The sequence below is a fragment of the Mixophyes fleayi genome, chromosome 1 (assembly GCF_038048845.1).
Source record: "Mixophyes fleayi isolate aMixFle1 chromosome 1, aMixFle1.hap1, whole genome shotgun sequence".
NCBI classification, from domain to species: Eukaryota; Metazoa; Chordata; class Amphibia; order Anura; family Limnodynastidae; genus Mixophyes; species Mixophyes fleayi.
Window position 1 is genome coordinate 242129086 of NC_134402.1, and position 15817 is coordinate 242144902.

The window sequence follows — 15817 nt, forward strand, 5'->3', positions numbered from 1 at the left end:
ACAGCAACATAAACAGCAGAGCTATATGCTGTCTTTTTTGTTATATTCAACTTTTCGAAAACCTAAGCTTTTGTATGTCAGGATGGCCGAGCGGTCTAAGGCGCTGCGTTCAGGTCGCAGTCTCTCCTGGAGGCGTGGGTTCAAATCCCACTCCTGACAGTAAGGTTACATTTTATCTTTCTTCTATATATCCTCATACTAATTTAAAGGTAACAAAACATCCTAAAAATTGGACAAACACTCACTTCACACCTCAGTTTCAATTTCCACCACGGAAATCTCGAGCGCTCACAACATAATTACCCCTTTGAAACAAACCACAATTCAGGTTGCAGCCTTCCTTGGAAATAAGGTCTTCAATCGTACTTCTGATTTCCATCTCCTATTCCATTACATTTTTATCATCTACATTTCCTCATATATTTTCCTTGCAAGATAAAATACCTTCCACATTACGAATGAGGGCTCCAATGATTATTGGTCAGAGCATTGCTCTTGTAAAGCAGAGCTCATGGCCTCAAATCCCACTGGTGTCGCCACAAAGCAATCCTACCAAGCATATAAGCCAAATTCATTAGCCAGCTCTTTAAAGATTCCCAAATTCTATTTCAATGGTGCATGAATATGGATTAAGCAACAAACTCTGGCACAAGCTTCCCAATGCTGAAAATTAAAAGAAAACTATACTGTCTTAACCCATGACATTGTAAGAATTGGGAAAAAAGTACATCATATACCAAATTCAATTGGAAATTCAAATTAGAAAAAGGTAAACTATGACTAAAAAAGCTTTTTCGATGTTATTTGTACAAGATGTCTGTCATTTAGCCAAGTAGGAACATATTTCTGTGCAAATGATTGTAAAATCAATTTGTACCCATACTTTAAATCAAAAGTCTTAACAGCAACATAAACAGCAGAGCTATATGCTGTCTTTTTTGTTATATTCAACTTTTCGAAGACCTAAGCTTTTGTATGTCAGGATGGCTGAGCGGTCTAAGGCGTTGCGTTCAGGTCACAGTCTCTCCTGGAGGCGTGGGTTCAAATCCCACTCCTGACAGTAAGGTTACATTTTATCTTTCTTCTATATATCCTCATACTAATTTAAAGGTAATAAAACATCCTAAAAATTGGACAAACACTCACTTCACACCTCAGTTTCAATTTCCACCACGGAAATCTCGAGCGCTCACAACATAATTACCCCTTTGAAACAAACCACAATTCAGGTTGCAGCCTTCCTTGGAAATAAGGTCTTCAATCGTACTTCTGATTTCCATCTCCTATTCCATTACATTTTTATCATCTACATTTCCTCATATATTTTCCTTGCAAGATAAAATACCTTCCACATTACGAATGAGGGCTCCAATGATTATTGGTCAGAGCATTGCTCTTGTAAAGCAGAGCTCATGGCCTCAAATCCCACTGGTGTTGCCACAAAGCAATCCTACCAAGCATATAAGCCAAATTCATTAGCCAGCTCTTTAAAGATTCCCAAATTCTATTTCAATGGTGCATGAATATGGATTAAGCAACAAACTCTGGCACAAGCTTCCCAATGCTGAAAATTAAAAGAAAACTATACTGTCTTAACCCATGACATTGTAAGAATTGGGAAAAAAGTACATCATATACCAAATTCAATTGGAAATTCAAATTAGAAAAAGCTAAACTATGACTAAAAAAGCTTTTTCGATGTTATTTGTACAAGATGTCTGTCATTTAGCCAAGTAGGAACATATTTCTGTGCAAATGATTGTAAAATCAATTTGTACCCATACTTTAAATCAAAAGTCTTAACAGCAACATAAACAGCAGAGCTATATGCTGTCTTTTTTGTTATATTCAACTTTTCGAAAACCTAAGCTTTTGTGTGTCAGGATGGCCGAGCGGTCTAAGGCGCTGCGTTCAGGTCGCAGTCTCTCCTGGAGGCGTGGGTTCAAATCCCACTCCTGACAGTAAGGTTACATTTTATCTTTCTTCTATATATCCTCATACTAATTTAAAGGTAACAAAACATCCTAAAAATTGGACAAACACTCACTTCACACCTCAGTTTCAATTTCCACCACGGAAATCTCGAGCGCTCACAACATAATTACCCCTTTGAAACAAACCACAATTCAGGTTGCAGCCTTCCTTGGAAATAAGGTCTTCAATCGTACTTCTGATTTCCATCTCCTATTCCATTACATTTTTATCATCTACATTTCCTCATATATTTTCCTTGCAAGATAAAATACCTTCCACATTCCGAATGAGGGCTCCAATGATTATTGGTCAGAGCATTGCTCTTGTAAAGCAGAGCTCATGGCCTCAAATCCCACTGGTGTCGCCACAAAGCAATCCTACCAAGCATATAAGCCAAATTCATTAGCCAGCTCTTTAAAGATTCCCAAATTCTATTTCAATGGTGCATGAATATGGATTAAGCAACAAACTCTGGCACAAGCTTCCCAATGCTGAAAATTAAAAGAAAACTATACTGTCTTAACCCATGACATTGTAAGAATTGGGAAAAAAGTACATCATATACCAAATTCAATTGGAAATTCAAATTAGAAAAAGCTAAACTATGACTAAAAAAGCTTTTTCGATGTTATTTGTACAAGATGTCTGTCATTTAGCCAAGTAGGAACATATTTCTGTGCAAATGATTGTAAAATCAATTTGTACCCATACTTTAAATCAAAAGTCTTAACAGCAACATAAACAGCAGAGCTATATGCTGTCTTTTTTGTTATATTCAACTTTTCGAAAACCTAAGCTTTTGTATGTCAGGATGGCCGAGCGGTCTAAGGCGCTGCGTTCAGGTCGCAGTCTCTCCTGGAGGCGTGGGTTCAAATCCCACTCCTGACAGTAAGGTTACATTTTATCTTTCTTCTATATATCCTCATACTAATTTAAAGGTAACAAAACATCCTAAAAATTGGACAAACACTCACTTCACACCTCAGTTTCAATTTCCACCACGGAAATCTCGAGCGCTCACAACATAATTACCCCTTTGAAACAAACCACAATTCAGGTTGCAGCCTTCCTTGGAAATAAGGTCTTCAATCGTACTTCTGATTTCCATCTCCTATTCCATTACATTTTTATCATCTACATTTCCTCATATATTTTCCTTGCAAGATAAAATACCTTCCACATTACGAATGAGGGCTCCAATGATTATTGGTCAGAGCATTGCTCTTGTAAAGCAGAGCTCATGGCCTCAAATCCCACTGGTGTCGCCACAAAGCAATCCTACCAAGCATATAAGCCAAATTCATTAGCCAGCTCTTTAAAGATTCCCAAATTCTATTTCAATGGTGCATGAATATGGATTAAGCAACAAACTCTGGCACAAGCTTCCCAATGCTGAAAATTAAAAGAAAACTATACTGTCTTAACCCATGACATTGTAAGAATTGGGAAAAAAGTACATCATATACCAAATTCAATTGGAAATTCAAATTAGAAAAAGGTAAACTATGACTAAAAAAGCTTTTTCGATGTTATTTGTACAAGATGTCTGTCATTTAGCCAAGTAGGAACATATTTCTGTGCAAATGATTGTAAAATCAATTTGTACCCATACTTTAAATCAAAAGTCTTAACAGCAACATAAACAGCAGAGCTATATGCTGTCTTTTTTGTTATATTCAACTTTTCGAAGACCTAAGCTTTTGTATGTCAGGATGGCTGAGCGGTCTAAGGCGTTGCGTTCAGGTCACAGTCTCTCCTGGAGGCGTGGGTTCAAATCCCACTCCTGACAGTAAGGTTACATTTTATCTTTCTTCTATATATCCTCATACTAATTTAAAGGTAATAAAACATCCTAAAAATTGGACAAACACTCACTTCACACCTCAGTTTCAATTTCCACCACGGAAATCTCGAGCGCTCACAACATAATTACCCCTTTGAAACAAACCACAATTCAGGTTGCAGCCTTCCTTGGAAATAAGGTCTTCAATCGTACTTCTGATTTCCATCTCCTATTCCATTACATTTTTATCATCTACATTTCCTCATATATTTTCCTTGCAAGATAAAATACCTTCCACATTACGAATGAGGGCTCCAATGATTATTGGTCAGAGCATTGCTCTTGTAAAGCAGAGCTCATGGCCTCAAATCCCACTGGTGTCGCCACAAAGCAATCCTACCAAGCATATAAGCCAAATTCATTAGCCAGCTCTTTAAAGATTCCCAAATTCTATTTCAATGGTGCATGAATATGGATTAAGCAACAAACTCTGGCACAAGCTTCCCAATGCTGAAAATTAAAAGAAAACTATACTGTCTTAACCCATGACATTGTAAGAATTGGGAAAAAAGTACATCATATACCAAATTCAATTGGAAATTCAAATTAGAAAAAGCTAAACTATGACTAAAAAAGCTTTTTCGATGTTATTTGTACAAGATGTCTGTCATTTAGCCAAGTAGGAACATATTTCTGTGCAAATGATTGTAAAATCAATTTGTACCCATACTTTAAATCAAAAGTCTTAACAGCAACATAAACAGCAGAGCTATATGCTGTCTTTTTTGTTATATTCAACTTTTCGAAAACCTAAGCTTTTGTGTGTCAGGATGGCCGAGCGGTCTAAGGCGCTGCGTTCAGGTCGCAGTCTCTCCTGGAGGCGTGGGTTCAAATCCCACTCCTGACAGTAAGGTTACATTTTATCTTTCTTCTATATATCCTCATACTAATTTAAAGGTAACAAAACATCCTAAAAATTGGACAAACACTCACTTCACACCTCAGTTTCAATTTCCACCACGGAAATCTCGAGCGCTCACAACATAATTACCCCTTTGAAACAAACCACAATTCAGGTTGCAGCCTTCCTTGGAAATAAGGTCTTCAATCGTACTTCTGATTTCCATCTCCTATTCCATTACATTTTTATCATCTACATTTCCTCATATATTTTCCTTGCAAGATAAAATACCTTCCACATTCCGAATGAGGGCTCCAATGATTATTGGTCAGAGCATTGCTCTTGTAAAGCAGAGCTCATGGCCTCAAATCCCACTGGTGTCGCCACAAAGCAATCCTACCAAGCATATAAGCCAAATTCATTAGCCAGCTCTTTAAAGATTCCCAAATTCTATTTCAATGGTGCATGAATATGGATTAAGCAACAAACTCTGGCACAAGCTTCCCAATGCTGAAAATTAAAAGAAAACTATACTGTCTTAACCCATGACATTGTAAGAATTGGGAAAAAAGTACATCATATACCAAATTCAATTGGAAATTCAAATTAGAAAAAGCTAAACTATGACTAAAAAAGCTTTTTCGATGTTATTTGTACAAGATGTCTGTCATTTAGCCAAGTAGGAACATATTTCTGTGCAAATGATTGTAAAATCAATTTGTACCCATACTTTAAATCAAAAGTCTTAACAGCAACATAAACAGCAGAGCTATATGCTGTCTTTTTTGTTATATTCAACTTTTCGAAAACCTAAGCTTTTGTATGTCAGGATGGCCGAGCGGTCTAAGGCGTTGCGTTCAGGTCGCAGTCTCTCCTGGAGGCGTGGGTTCAAATCCCACTCCTGACAGTAAGGTTACATTTTATCTTTCTTCTATATATCCTCATACTAATTTAAAGGTAACAAAACATCCTAAAAATTGGACAAACACTCACTTCACACCTCAGTTTCAATTTCCACCACGGAAATCTCGAGCACTCACAACATAATTACCCCTTTGAAACAAACCACAATTCAGGTTGCAGCCTTCCTTGGAAATAAGGTCTTCAATCGTACTTCTGATTTCCATCTCCTATTCCATTACATTTTTATCATCTACATTTCCTCATATATTTTCCTTGCAAGATAAAATACCTTCCACATTACGAATGAGGGCTCCAATGATTATTGGTCAGAGCATTGCTCTTGTAAAACAGAGCTCATGGCCTCAAATCCCACTGGTGTCGCCACAAAGCAATCCTACCAAGCATATAAGCCAAATTCATTAGCCAGCTCTTTAAAGATTCCCAAATTCTATTTCAATGGTGCATGAATATGGATTAAGCAACAAACTCTGGCACAAGCTTCCCAATGCTGAAAATTAAAAGAAAACTATACTGTCTTAACCCATGACATTGTAAGAATTGGGAAAAAAGTACATCATATACCAAATTCAATTGGAAATTCAAATTAGAAAAAGCTAAACTATGACTAAAAAAGCTTTTTCGATGTTATTTGTACAAGATGTCTGTCATTTAGCCAAGTAGGAACATATTTCTGTGCAAATGATTGTAAAATCAATTTGTACCCATACTTTAAATCAAAAGTCTTAACAGCAACATAAACAGCAGAGCTATATGCTGTCTTTTTTGTTATATTCAACTTTTCGAAAACCTAAGCTTTTGTATGTCAGGATGGCCGAGCGGTCTAAGGCGTTGCGTTCAGGTCGCAGTCTCTCCTGGAGGCGTGGGTTCAAATCCCACTCCTGACAGTAAGGTTACATTTTATCTTTCTTCTATATATCCTCATACTAATTTAAAGGTAACAAAACATCCTAAAAATTGGACAAACACTCACTTCACACCTCAGTTTCAATTTCCACCACGGAAATCTCGAGCGCTCACAACATAATTACCCCTTTGAAACAAACCACAATTCAGGTTGCAGCCTTCCTTGGAAATAAGGTCTTCAATCGTACTTCTGATTTCCATCTCCTATTCCATTACATTTTTATCATCTACATTTCCTCATATATTTTCCTTGCAAGATAAAATACCTTCCACATTCCGAATGAGGGCTCCAATGATTATTGGTCAGAGCATTGCTCTTGTAAAGCAGAGCTCATGGCCTCAAATCCCACTGGTGTCGCCACAAAGCAATCCTACCAAGCATATAAGCCAAATTCATTAGCCAGCTCTTTAAAGATTCCCAAATTCTATTTCAATGGTGCATGAATATGGATTAAGCAACAAACTCTGGCACAAGCTTCCCAATGCTGAAAATTAAAAGAAAACTATACTGTCTTAACCCATGACATTGTAAGAATTGGGAAAAAAGTACATCATATACCAAATTCAATTGGAAATTCAAATTAGAAAAAGCTAAACTATGACTAAAAAAGCTTTTTCGATGTTATTTGTACAAGATGTCTGTCATTTAGCCAAGTAGGAACATATTTCTGTGCAAATGATTGTAAAATCAATTTGTACCCATACTTTAAATCAAAAGTCTTAACAGCAACATAAACAGCAGAGCTATATGCTGTCTTTTTTGTTATATTCAACTTTTCGAAAACCTAAGCTTTTGTATGTCAGGATGGCCGAGCGGTCTAAGGCGTTGCGTTCAGGTCGCAGTCTCTCCTGGAGGCGTGGGTTCAAATCCCACTCCTGACAGTAAGGTTACATTTTATCTTTCTTCTATATATCCTCATACTAATTTAAAGGTAACAAAACATCCTAAAAATTGGACAAACACTCACTTCACACCTCAGTTTCAATTTCCACCACGGAAATCTCGAGCGCTCACAACATAATTACCCCTTTGAAACAAACCACAATTCAGGTTGCAGCCTTCCTTGGAAATAAGGTCTTCAATCGTACTTCTGATTTCCATCTCCTATTCCATTACATTTTTATCATCTACATTTCCTCATATATTTTCCTTGCAAGATAAAATACCTTCCACATTACGAATGAGGGCTCCAATGATTATTGGTCAGAGCATTGCTCTTGTAAAGCAGAGCTCATGGCCTCAAATCCCACTGGTGTCGCCACAAAGCAATCCTACCAAGCATATAAGCCAAATTCATTAGCCAGCTCTTTAAAGATTCCCAAATTCTATTTCAATGGTGCATGAATATGGATTAAGCAACAAACTCTGGCACAAGCTTCACAATGCTGAAAATTAAAAGAAAACTATACTGTCTTAACCCATGACATTGTAAGAATTGGGAAAAAAAGTACATCATATACCAAATTCAATTGGAAATTCAAATTAGAAAAAGCTAAACTATGACTAAAAAAGCTTTTTCGATGTTATTTGTACAAGATGTCTGTCATTTAGCCAAGTAGGAACATATTTCTGTGCAAATGATTGTAAAATCAATTTGTACCCATACTTTAAATCAAAAGTCTTAACAGCAACATAAACAGCAGAGCTATATGCTGTCTTTTTTGTTATATTCAACTTTTCGAAAACCTAAGCTTTTGTATGTCAGGATGGCCGAGCGGTCTAAGGCGCTGCGTTCAGGTCGCAGTCTCTCCTGGAGGCGTGGGTTCAAATCCCACTCCTGACAGTAAGGTTACATTTTATCTTTCTTCTATATATCCTCATACTAATTTAAAGGTAACAAAACATCCTAAAAATTGGACAAACACTCACTTCACACCTCAGTTTCAATTTCCACCACGGAAATCTCGAGCGCTCACAACATAATTACCCCTTTGAAACAAACCACAATTCAGGTTGCAGCCTTCCTTGGAAATAAGGTCTTCAATCGTACTTCTGATTTCCATCTCCTATTCCATTACATTTTTATCATCTACATTTCCTCATATATTTTCCTTGCAAGATAAAATACCTTCCACATTACGAATGAGGGCTCCAATGATTATTGGTCAGAGCATTGCTCTTGTAAAGCAGAGCTCATGGCCTCAAATCCCACTGGTGTCGCCACAAAGCAATCCTACCAAGCATATAAGCCAAATTCATTAGCCAGCTCTTTAAAGATTCCCAAATTCTATTTCAATGGTGCATGAATATGGATTAAGCAACAAACTCTGGCACAAGCTTCCCAATGCTGAAAATTAAAAGAAAACTATACTGTCTTAACCCATGACATTGTAAGAATTGGGAAAAAAGTACATCATATACCAAATTCAATTGGAAATTCAAATTAGAAAAAGCTAAACTATGACTAAAAAAGCTTTTTCGATGTTATTTGTACAAGATGTCTGTCATTTAGCCAAGTAGGAACATATTTCTGTGCAAATGATTGTAAAATCAATTTGTACCCATACTTTAAATCAAAAGTCTTAACAGCAACATAAACAGCAGAGCTATATGCTGTCTTTTTTGTTATATTCAACTTTTCGAAAACCTAAGCTTTTGTATGTCAGGATGGCCGAGCGGTCTAAGGCGCTGCGTTCAGGTCGCAGTCTCTCCTGGAGGCGTGGGTTCAAATCCCACTCCTGACAGTAAGGTTACATTTTATCTTTCTTCTATATATCCTCATACTAATTTAAAGGTAACAAAACATCCTAAAAATTGGACAAACACTCACTTCACACCTCAGTTTCAATTTCCACCACGGAAATCTCGAGCGCTCACAACATAATTACCCCTTTGAAACAAACCACAATTCAGGTTGCAGCCTTCCTTGGAAATAAGGTCTTCAATCGTACTTCTGATTTCCATCTCCTATTCCATTACATTTTTATCATCTACATTTCCTCATATATTTTCCTTGCAAGATAAAATACCTTCCACATTACGAATGAGGGCTCCAATGATTATTGGTCAGAGCATTGCTCTTGTAAAGCAGAGCTCATGGCCTCAAATCCCACTGGTGTCGCCACAAAGCAATCCTACCAAGCATATAAGCCAAATTCATTAGCCAGCTCTTTAAAGATTCCCAAATTCTATTTCAATGGTGCATGAATATGGATTAAGCAACAAACTCTGGCACAAGCTTCCCAATGCTGAAAATTAAAAGAAAACTATACTGTCTTAACCCATGACATTGTAAGAATTGGGAAAAAAGTACATCATATACCAAATTCAATTGGAAATTCAAATTAGAAAAAGGTAAACTATGACTAAAAAAGCTTTTTCGATGTTATTTGTACAAGATGTCTGTCATTTAGCCAAGTAGGAACATATTTCTGTGCAAATGATTGTAAAATCAATTTGTACCCATACTTTAAATCAAAAGTCTTAACAGCAACATAAACAGCAGAGCTATATGCTGTCTTTTTTGTTATATTCAACTTTTCGAAGACCTAAGCTTTTGTATGTCAGGATGGCTGAGCGGTCTAAGGCGTTGCGTTCAGGTCGCAGTCTCTCCTGGAGGCGTGGGTTCAAATCCCACTCCTGACAGTAAGGTTACATTTTATCTTTCTTCTATATATCCTCATACTAATTTAAAGGTAATAAAACATCCTAAAAATTGGACAAACACTCACTTCACACCTCAGTTTCAATTTCCACCACGGAAATCTCGAGCGCTCACAACATAATTACCCCTTTGAAACAAACCACAATTCAGGTTGCAGCCTTCCTTGGAAATAAGGTCTTCAATCGTACTTCTGATTTCCATCTCCTATTCCATTACATTTTTATCATCTACATTTCCTCATATATTTTCCTTGCAAGATAAAATACCTTCCACATTACGAATGAGGGCTCCAATGATTATTGGTCAGAGCATTGCTCTTGTAAAGCAGAGCTCATGGCCTCAAATCCCACTGGTGTTGCCACAAAGCAATCCTACCAAGCATATAAGCCAAATTCATTAGCCAGCTCTTTAAAGATTCCCAAATTCTATTTCAATGGTGCATGAATATGGATTAAGCAACAAACTCTGGCACAAGCTTCCCAATGCTGAAAATTAAAAGAAAACTATACTGTCTTAACCCATGACATTGTAAGAATTGGGAAAAAAGTACATCATATACCAAATTCAATTGGAAATTCAAATTAGAAAAAGCTAAACTATGACTAAAAAAGCTTTTTCGATGTTATTTGTACAAGATGTCTGTCATTTAGCCAAGTAGGAACATATTTCTGTGCAAATGATTGTAAAATCAATTTGTACCCATACTTTAAATCAAAAGTCTTAACAGCAACATAAACAGCAGAGCTATATGCTGTCTTTTTTGTTATATTCAACTTTTCGAAAACCTAAGCTTTTGTGTGTCAAGATGGCCGAGCGGTCTAAGGCGCTGCATTCAGGTCGCAGTCTCTCCTGGAGGCGTGGGTTCAAATCCCACTCCTGACAGTAAGGTTACATTTTATCTTTCTTCTATATATCCTCATACTAATTTAAAGGTAACAAAACATCCTAAAAATTGGACAAACACTCACTTCACACCTCAGTTTCAATTTCCACCACGGAAATCTCGAGCGCTCACAACATAATTACCCCTTTGAAACAAACCACAATTCAGGTTGCAGCCTTCCTTGGAAATAAGGTCTTCAATCGTACTTCTGATTTCCATCTCCTATTCCATTACATTTTTATCATCTACATTTCCTCATATATTTTCCTTGCAAGATAAAATACCTTCCACATTCCGAATGAGGGCTCCAATGATTATTGGTCAGAGCATTGCTCTTGTAAAGCAGAGCTCATGGCCTCAAATCCCACTGGTGTCGCCACAAAGCAATCCTACCAAGCATATAAGCCAAATTCATTAGCCAGCTCTTTAAAGATTCCCAAATTCTATTTCAATGGTGCATGAATATGGATTAAGCAACAAACTCTGGCACAAGCTTCCCAATGCTGAAAATTAAAAGAAAACTATACTGTCTTAACCCATGACATTGTAAGAATTGGGAAAAAAGTACATCATATACCAAATTCAATTGGAAATTCAAATTAGAAAAAGCTAAACTATGACTAAAAAAGCTTTTTCGATGTTATTTATACAAGATGTCTGTCATTTAGCCAAGTAGGAACATATTTCTGTGCAAATGATTGTAAAATCAATTTGTACCCATACTTTAAATCAAAAGTCTTAACAGCAACATAAACAGCAGAGCTATATGCTGTCTTTTTTGTTATATTCAACTTTTCGAAAACCTAAGCTTTTGTATGTCAGGATGGCCGAGCGGTCTAAGGCGTTGCGTTCAGGTTGCAGTCTCTCCTGGAGGCGTGGGTTCAAATCCCACTCCTGACAGTAAGGTTACATTTTATCTTTCTTCTATATATCCTCATACTAATTTAAAGGTAACAAAACATCCTAAAAATTGGACAAACACTCACTTCACACCTCAGTTTCAATTTCCACCACGGAAATCTCGAGCGCTCACAACATAATTACCCCTTTGAAACAAACCACAATTCAGGTTGCAGCCTTCCTTGGAAATAAGGTCTTCAATCGTACTTCTGATTTCCATCTCCTATTCCATTACATTTTTATCATCTACATTTCCTCATATATTTTCCTTGCAAGATAAAATACCTTCCACATTACGAATGAGGGCTCCAATGATTATTGGTCAGAGCATTGCTCTTGTAAAGCAGAGCTCATGGCCTCAAATCCCACTGGTGTCGCCACAAAGCAATCCTACCAAGCATATAAGCCAAATTCATTAGCCAGCTCTTTAAAGATTCCCAAATTCTATTTCAATGGTGCATGAATATGGATTAAGCAACAAACTCTGGCACAAGCTTCCCAATGCTGAAAATTAAAAGAAAACTATACTGTCTTAACCCATGACATTGTAAGAATTGGGAAAAAAGTACATCATATACCAAATTCAATTGGAAATTCAAATTAGAAAAAGCTAAACTATGACTAAAAAAGCTTTTTCGATGTTATTTGTACAAGATGTCTGTCATTTAGCCAAGTATGAACATATTTCTGTGCAAATGATTGTAAAATCAATTTGTACCCATACTTTAAATCAAAAGTCTTAACAGCAACATAAACAGCAGAGCTATATGCTGTCTTTTTTGTTATATTCAACTTTTCGAAAACCTAAGCTTTTGTATGTCAGGATGGCCGAGCGGTCTAAGGCGTTGCGTTCAGGTCGCAGTCTCTCCTGGAGGCGTGGGTTCAAATCCCACTCCTGACAGTAAGGTTACATTTTATCTTTCTTCTATATATCCTCATACTAATTTAAAGGTAACAAAACATCCTAAAAATTGGACAAACACTCACTTCACACCTCAGTTTCAATTTCCACCACGGAAATCTCGAACGCTCACAACATAATTACCCCTTTGAAACAAACCACAATTCAGGTTGCAGCCTTCCTTGGAAATAAGGTCTTCAATCGTACTTCTGATTTCCATCTCCTATTCCATTACATTTTTATCATCTACATTTCCTCATATATTTTCCTTGCAAGATAAAATACCTTCCACATTACGAATGAGGGCTCCAATGATTATTGGTCAGAGCATTGCTCTTGTAAAGCAGAGCTCATGGCCTCAAATCCCACTGGTGTCGCCACAAAGCAATCCTACCAAGCATATAAGCCAAATTCATTAGCCAGCTCTTTAAAGATTCCCAAATTCTATTTCAATGGTGCATGAATATGGATTAAGCAACAAACTCTGGCACAAGCTTCCCAATGCTGAAAATTAAAAGAAAACTATACTGTCTTAACCCATGACATTGTAAGAATTGGGAAAAAAGTACATCATATACCAAATTCAATTGGAAATTCAAATTAGAAAAAGCTAAACTATGACTAAAAAAGCTTTTTCGATGTTATTTGTACAAGATGTCTGTCATTTAGCCAAGTAGGAACATATTTCTGTGCAAATGATTGTAAAATCAATTTGTACCCATACTTTAAATCAAAAGTCTTAACAGCAACATAAACAGCAGAGCTATATGCTGTCTTTTTTGTTATATTCAACTTTTCGAAAACCTAAGCTTTTGTATGTCAGGATGGCCGAGCGGTCTAAGGCGTTGCGTTCAGGTCGCAGTCTCTCCTGGAGGCGTGGGTTCAAATCCCACTCCTGACAGTAAGGTTACATTTTATCTTTCTTCTATATATCCTCATACTAATTTAAAGGTAACAAAACATCCTAAAAATTGGACAAACACTCACTTCACACCTCAGTTTCAATTTCCACCACGGAAATCTCGAGCGCTCACAACATAATTACCCCTTTGAAACAAACCACAATTCAGGTTGCAGCCTTCCTTGGAAATAAGGTCTTCAATCGTACTTCTGATTTCCATCTCCTATTCCATTACATTTTTATCATCTACATTTCCTCATATATTTTCCTTGCAAGATAAAATACCTTCCACATTACGAATGAGGGCTCCAATGATTATTGGTCAGAGCATTGCTCTTGTAAAGCAGAGCTCATGGCCTCAAATCCCACTGGTGTCGCCACAAAGCAATCCTACCAAGCATATAAGCCAAATTCATTAGCCAGCTCTTTAAAGATTCCCAAATTCTATTTCAATGGTGCATGAATATGGATTAAGCAACAAACTCTGGCACAAGCTTCCCAATGCTGAAAATTAAAAGAAAACTATACTGTCTTAACCCATGACATTGTAAGAATTGGGAAAAAAGTACATCATATACCAAATTCAATTGGAAATTCAAATTAGAAAAAGCTAAACTATGACTAAAAAAGCTTTTTCGATGTTATTTGTACAAGATGTCTGTCATTTAGCCAAGTAGGAACATATTTCTGTGCAAATGATTGTAAAATCAATTTGTACCCATACTTTAAATCAAAAGTCTTAACAGCAACATAAACAGCAGAGCTATATGCTGTCTTTTTTGTTATATTCAACTTTTCGAAAACCTAAGCTTTTGTATGTCAGGATGGCCGAGCGGTCTAAGGCGTTGCGTTCAGGTCGCAGTCTCTCCTGGAGGCGTGGGTTCAAATCCCACTCCTGACAGTAAGGTTACATTTTATCTTTCTTCTATATATCCTCATACTAATTTAAAGGTAACAAAACATCCTAAAAATTGGACAAACACTCACTTCACACCTCAGTTTCAATTTCCACCACGGAAATCTCGAGCGCTCACAACATAATTACCCCTTTGAAACAAACCACAATTCAGGTTGCAGCCTTCCTTGGAAATAAGGTCTTCAATCGTACTTCTGATTTCCATCTCCTATTCCATTACATTTTTATCATCTACATTTCCTCATATATTTTCCTTGCAAGATAAAATACCTTCCACATTACGAATGAGGGCTCCAATGATTATTGGTCAGAGCATTGCTCTTGTAAAGCAGAGCTCATGGCCTCAAATCCCACTGGTGTCGCCACAAAGCAATCCTACCAAGCATATAAGCCAAATTCATTAGCCAGCTCTTTAAAGATTCCCAAATTCTATTTCAATGGTGCATGAATATGGATTAAGCAACAAACTCTGGCACAAGCTTCCCAATGCTGAAAATTAAAAGAAAACTATACTGTCTTAACCCATGACATTGTAAGAATTGGGAAAAAAAGTACATCATATACCAAATTCAATTGGAAATTCAAATTAGAAAAAGCTAAACTATGACTAAAAAAGCTTTTTCGATGTTATTTGTACAAGATGTCTGTCATTTAGCCAAGTAGGAACATATTTCTGTGCAAATGATTGTAAAATCAATTTGTACCCATACTTTAAATCAAAAGTCTTAACAGCAACATAAACAGCAGAGCTATATGCTGTCTTTTTTGTTATATTCAACTTTTCGAAAACCTAAGCTTTTGTATGTCAGGATGGCCGAGCGGTCTAAGGCGCTGCGTTCAGGTCGCAGTCTCTCCTGGAGGCGTGGGTTCAAATCCCACTCCTGACAGTAAGGTTACATTTTATCTTTCTTCTATATATCCTCATACTAATTTAAAGGTAACAAAACATCCTAAAAATTGGACAAACACTCACTTCACACCTCAGTTTCAATTTCCACCACGGAAATCTCGAGCGCTCACAACATAATTACCCCTTTGAAACAAACCACAATTCAGGTTGCAGCCTTCCTTGGAAATAAGGTCTTCAATCGTACTTCTGATTTCCATCTCCTATTCCATTACATTTTTATCATCTACATTTCCTCATATATTTTCCTTGCAAGATAAAATACCTTCCACATTACGAATGAGGGCTCCAATGATTATTGGTCAGAGCATTGCTCTTG

General features: G+C 36.8%; 7 non-coding genes across 7 annotated transcripts; all 7 read left to right on the plus strand.

Moving 5' to 3' along the window:
* The first annotated feature begins 76 nt into the window (after nucleotides 1–76).
* TRNAL-CAG (transfer RNA leucine (anticodon CAG)) lies at nucleotides 77–159 on the plus strand. The gene has a single exon. It is a non-coding gene; the product is annotated as a tRNA-Leu (tRNA).
* A 1719-nt stretch (nucleotides 160–1878) lies between these two features.
* On the plus strand, nucleotides 1879–1961 carry TRNAL-CAG (transfer RNA leucine (anticodon CAG)). Its single transcript has one exon. It is a non-coding gene; the product is annotated as a tRNA-Leu (tRNA).
* Nucleotides 1962–2779: 818 nt separating this feature from the next.
* TRNAL-CAG (transfer RNA leucine (anticodon CAG)) lies at nucleotides 2780–2862 on the plus strand. The gene has a single exon. It is a non-coding gene; the product is annotated as a tRNA-Leu (tRNA).
* A 1719-nt stretch (nucleotides 2863–4581) lies between these two features.
* TRNAL-CAG (transfer RNA leucine (anticodon CAG)) lies at nucleotides 4582–4664 on the plus strand. Its single transcript has one exon. It is a non-coding gene; the product is annotated as a tRNA-Leu (tRNA).
* Nucleotides 4665–8186: 3522 nt separating this feature from the next.
* TRNAL-CAG (transfer RNA leucine (anticodon CAG)) lies at nucleotides 8187–8269 on the plus strand. Its single transcript has one exon. It is a non-coding gene; the product is annotated as a tRNA-Leu (tRNA).
* Nucleotides 8270–9087: 818 nt separating this feature from the next.
* Nucleotides 9088–9170, plus strand: TRNAL-CAG (transfer RNA leucine (anticodon CAG)). The gene has a single exon. It is a non-coding gene; the product is annotated as a tRNA-Leu (tRNA).
* A 6225-nt stretch (nucleotides 9171–15395) lies between these two features.
* Nucleotides 15396–15478, plus strand: TRNAL-CAG (transfer RNA leucine (anticodon CAG)). The gene has a single exon. It is a non-coding gene; the product is annotated as a tRNA-Leu (tRNA).
* Nucleotides 15479–15817: the final 339 nt, after the last annotated feature.